The sequence below is a fragment of the Mesocricetus auratus genome, unplaced genomic scaffold, assembly GCF_017639785.1.
Source record: "Mesocricetus auratus isolate SY011 unplaced genomic scaffold, BCM_Maur_2.0 Super-Scaffold_100013, whole genome shotgun sequence".
NCBI lineage: Eukaryota > Metazoa > Chordata > Mammalia > Rodentia > Cricetidae > Mesocricetus > Mesocricetus auratus.
The window spans coordinates 30,539,389-30,544,911 of record NW_024429196.1 but is presented as its reverse complement, the minus strand read 5'-3'; the positions used below and the strand labels follow the sequence as shown (position 1 = coordinate 30,544,911).

At 35.7% G+C, this 5,523-nt stretch overlaps 1 non-coding gene across 1 annotated transcript; it reads right to left on the bottom strand.

The window, feature by feature from the left end:
- Positions 1-334: 334 nt before the first annotated feature.
- On the bottom strand, positions 335-441 carry LOC121143831. The gene has a single exon (XR_005881147.1). It is a non-coding gene; the product is annotated as a U6 spliceosomal RNA (small nuclear RNA).
- Positions 442-5,523: the final 5,082 nt, after the last annotated feature.

The following is a 5,523-nucleotide window of genomic DNA, read 5'->3' as shown; positions in this document are numbered from 1 at the left end:
CATGGAATAAGAACATTTTTATTACACTTTTTATTATATAGTTAAATTAGGAACAAGCTTGCTTCCCATGTTAGTCCCAGCTCCCTCTCCCTCCCCTCCACACCCACTCCCCCAACCAGCCCTCCCAGCCCCTCACCCAATCCCCACTCCATTTCCTAAGGAGGGTAGGCCCCGCATGGGTGATATCTAGAGTATGTCATTTCATTCCTGGAAGGGCCCAAGCCCTCCCCAAATTGTCCAAATTTAGAAAGCATCTCTCATTGTGGGATAAGTACCCAAAGTCCATTTGTGTGCCAGGGATAAATACTGATCTACTACCCAAAAACCCTATAGATAAAATATGGAACGCTTCTCGAATTTGCGTGTCATCCTTGCACAAGGGCCATGCTGATCTTCTCTGTATCGTACTAGTTTTAGTATATGGGCTGCCGAAGCGAGCACGGAATAAGAGCTTCTTAAGTATCTATTGTCACAATCTAAATATGATATCTAGTATTTTCCCTCATGCTATTTGATATTAACAATAACTTGAAATGAATAGATTTTATATTTTACTAATTAATAAATGGAAATATTAGGCAGTGGACACTAAGTTATATAAGTAGCAATGCACAGAAGGAGACTTCAAAGTCAATTTGGTCATTTCCTTCCTTATTAATGAGGCTTTCACTTGGAAAAATAAACTTAATGTATCTTATAATTTTCTGAATTTCTATGAAGATTAAATAAATAATAAATAAACTATTCTCCAATTATAAGTACTAAAAGAGAATTTTCTAGTGCCTTTTCTTATAATAGCTGGAGGCAAAACCTTTGTTAATTATGTTGTGGACTATAATTCAACAAAATCCCACAAATTGTGAAGAAAATAGGAACCACAAGTAACAACTAGAAATCACTACCACTCAAAGGAAAATAATAAATTGCTTGATATTTCTGTCAAAATATGTTTGGAGCCTAAGAGATGTCTAAACTACTTTTTATTTTAACACACTTTTTTGCTGTTTTAACTGCACTGTGGAGTTCCAAATATGCCAGTAGATACTAATAAAATGGTGTTCAAAGTCAAAGAGTTATTTTTTTAGGTAATCTCAGCATTGAAGTATGTGGCATCTAACACTGAAAACATTGACAAAAGCAATTGTTTTAGAATAACTTTTTCCTTACATCACACGGTTTTCATCAGGATTTTGATTTTGCAAATACATAACATGCAATTTGTATTTTCAGAGTATCACTTTTATTGTTATATAACAATTACACTGGAGATCTTAACATTAAAAAATACGCAGCAAATAATACTATGGCTTTCTCCAATAGTCATTTAGTTGCCAGTCTGGCTATCTTTAACTTCAGAGTGTATTATGGATTGGGTAGTTATTTTGCCATTACATATCTCTCCACACTTTTTTAACAGGATCCATAAACTCTGTGTGACTGATCTATCTATCATTTTGTAACTTTCTAAGTGCCTTCATGGAGCATAGGTTATCGCTTTTCTTCTGAAACTTCTATTGGCATGTGAAACAACCTTGTTTCTAATTTAAATTTAAAAATAAAAAAGACATAAAAAAAACCTTCTATCTTCATCAAAAGTCTCTTGTGTCAGGTAGTATGGTTTACTATTTAGATTATATTAATTGTTTTTTCTTTTTTATTTCTTAAAGATTCTGAGTTATATCCTTACTGGGAAATGATCTGTGATTGTTAGATTTATAAAGATTTATTAATGTATACAGATGAATGTTTCCCCTGTACATATAGATATACACTACTTGTGTGCCTGGTGGGCATGGAGATGAAGAAGATGGTGAGATTTCCTGGAACTGAAGTTATGGATGACTGTAAGCTGTGATGTAATACATCTTTGTATTAGAGACTAAATTTTTGCCAGTATTTAAAAGTTATTTTTCTTTTCCAAAAGTAATATATGATGTTTAGTTATGGTTAGGCTAATTTAGTTTTCATTGAGAGATTTGTATATTTAGAAGGAAGTTATACTTTACTAATAACTATGAAATTTCAATTCTATGTTTTTCAATTTTACTTTCTCAATTAAAATCCATTCACAATTGTAAACACGCACACTAATTTTTTTGTCTTTTAAATAGCTAAAAAGCTGGGTTTTGTTATTATTTCTTTTCTTTTTGAGATTATAAAGTAACTGTATCCCTTCCTTTTCCTCCTTCCAAGCCCTCTCATATATTCTTTCTTATTCCTTTTAAAAACATGGCCTTAACTGTTGTTACATGCATATGTTGTTATATACATGCAAACTTCTAAATAATGTTACTTGTATATATGTGACAGGGGAATGTCCTTTTGTATATATGTTTCTCTTATCAGTTGATGAATAAAACACTGTCTGGCCAATGAGGCAGGAAGATAAGCGGGACTAAGACAAAGAGAATTCTGGAAAAGGTAGGCAGAGGGGACCGGCCTGCCAGAAGAGTCGCCATGTGAGCCACTAAAGGAGTTAGAGGTTCAGACCCTTCCCCAATAAGATAAGACCATGTGGAAACACTTGGATTAATAGAAATGAGTTAATAATTAAGAAAGAGATAGTCAATAAGAAGCCCTAGTTATTAGCCCACAGCTTTATAAATAATATAGCATCTATGTGTTTATTTGGGAGCTCGAAGACAATGAGACCACCATTCACAACATACATGTTTTCAGGGCTGATCATAATTACCTTATTATACACTGAAATAAGAGATTGTGTCTGCAGGTCCATTTAGTAACTGTTTAAAAATATTAGAGTAGGGAAATATGGTGGAATATTATCAAATTATAATAAATGTGTTATTCTACTTATCACTATAAAATATACATATAGAAGTCTTTTACTCAAAAACAGTAATTATCATCAAATATTAAAGATCTCACAAATGGGGGCATATAGAAGGAGAGGGTTTTTTCAAGATGTGAAAGTGATAACTAGCCCAAACTAGTTCATTTTCATTTGACTTTTGTGTATTTCTTTACCATTTTCTGCATACTCATGGTATGTAGATAAACAAGAAGTTGATTCTGGAATGCTCCTTTGAGCAGGTTATCACACTCAAACTTCAAGTATAATCATTATATGATATCTCATTGAGATACAAATTTGTCTCTTAGAGAACAGCACTATTGAAAATTATTTGCTCAGTGGAAATAACGTTAATGTATGATTTCCAATATGAAAAGTAATTGGGAAATGTAACATGACCTGAGGTAACTTAGCTAACATCTCCAAGCCTCCAAGCTTTGAATTATTTAACTGCATGTACAGGTGTGTGTGTGTGTGTGTGTGTGTGTGTGTGTGTGTGCTCACACGCATGTGCACATGTGTGCATTCGCAAATGGGACTTACGACTTAAAAGAAGAATAAATCTATACATAAACTATAAAGTGGAAAAACTTGTGGGAGAAATCAATTGTTATTGGTGGAGGGAATTAAGGGCACTTTTGGTTTGAGGGTTGTATTTTGGGTTTTGTTGTTGTTTTGAGTGAGAAAATACAAGACTGCATACCTGAGGTTTATCAGTTCATTATCTGTTCCTACAACAAAATATGTTGCTATTTGTGTACAAAACTGTATTTGGTTTATAGCTTTGGAGGCTGAAAATCAGACTTTGAAACTGAGCAGTGATCGGGCTATCCTCTATTGAGAGCCCCTTTGGTTGTACCAGAACATGATGGTTGACACAATTCTAATAACAACTATAAAGTGGAGAGACCACATGGTAAAACAGGAAGCCACAGGCTTGCAAAGTGCCAGAATTATTCTAATAACTTACCCTTGCTGGAAATAAATCCACTCAAGCTGTCTTAATCTCTTCATTGATCTAATTATGTCTTATTAATCCTTCCTCCACTGTTTCTTAGGTTTGTCAAACTTAGTGTCTCATGAAACAGCCCAGGCTGTCCTGTCCTGGCATTTCTTGTCCCTCTGTTTGGGATTACAGGTATGTATCAGCTATACTTGTTCAAACTCCACATTTGAAAGCTTCCACTACTCCAGTTAGAGAAACAGGCAGTCTAACAGTAGATCTCTACCACCTCTTGCCCCAAAAGTAAAAGAAAAATACAGGAAAGAAATTATTAATAGTAAATCTGTGGAATTTGTAAAAGTAACCCCAGCTAAGATTTCTAGCAATAGGGGGTATGCACCCTGAACTGGCCATTTCCTATAGCTAGGCAAGACCACTTACCAGCAGAGGGATTGAGTCAACAACCCAACCACATAACCTTTGACCTACAATGTGTTCTGCCTACAAGATGTGTTGAGGCAAAAGTGATACAGAAATTGTGGGAGTGGCTAATCAATGACTGGTCCAGCCTGAGACCCATATCATAAGAGAGAGTTCACCTGTGATGCTGCCTAGAGGGCCAGGACCCAGATCCTGGATAATCCAGACATCTAGAATAGAACCAAACATGACTGGCAAAACAAAACAAAATGAAAACAAACAAAAACCAAACCAAAACAACCCTTTTCTGGTATATTCACAAATTGGTGCCTATTGTCATCAGAGAAGCTTCTCCAGAAACTGATTGAATAAGATGCAGCAGTACCACAGTCTAACATTAGGTGAAGCTCAGTTAATCCTGTGTAAGAGAGGGAGTAAGGATTGTAGGAGCCAGAGGGTTCCAGAACATGACAAGAAAACCAACAGAATCAACTAACCTGCACTCATAGGAGCTCACAGAGACTGAACCAATTATCAGGAAGCAGGCATGGAACTGACCTAGACCCTTTGCATATATGGTATGATTGTGTATCTTGGTCTTCTGATGGGGCCCCTCCATCATCTCCTCCTGCTCCCCTACTCCCCTTCACCTCACTTCCAATCTGCTCATTGGAGAGGGTAAGGCCTCCTCTAGGAAGTCTAAAATCTGTCCCATCAACTCTTTGAGGAAGACAAAGAGGATATTCTTAACATGTATGCACAAACATAAAGTGTTCCAGTACATAAAAGAAACACCACTACTCTACAACTTAAATCACAAACTGACTCTCATACACTGATAGTAGGATACTTAAATATCCTGTATTACCAGTAGAAAGGTCACCCAGACAAAATATAAACAGAAATGTTGGAGTTAACTGACATTACAAACCAAATAGTTTTTGTTTTATTCTATTTTACTTTATTTTATTATTACTCCTGATAAGCCCATTCATTTCCCATGAGAAACTGACAGAGGGTAAATTTTAATGGGAAAACAGATGGAGATGGGGAGGAACTGAGAAGAGTATAGGGAGGGAAAAACATAATCAGGGTATATTATGTTAGAGGGGGAGCTATTTTTAATAAGAGGGGAAAACAAAGGCTTCCAGTAACTAGATTGATACCAAGCTAAATCTCTACAAGGTTTACCTATAGAATACCAACCAGATTAAAACCACAGTAGGAGACATGATAGCCTAATTGAAGAGAATGAGAAAATAAGAATCGATGATATCTTGGTAGCACAAGCATTGTAGATAGTGAGAACTGTAGGCACAAAATCCTTGAGTCCACAGTGTTGAAG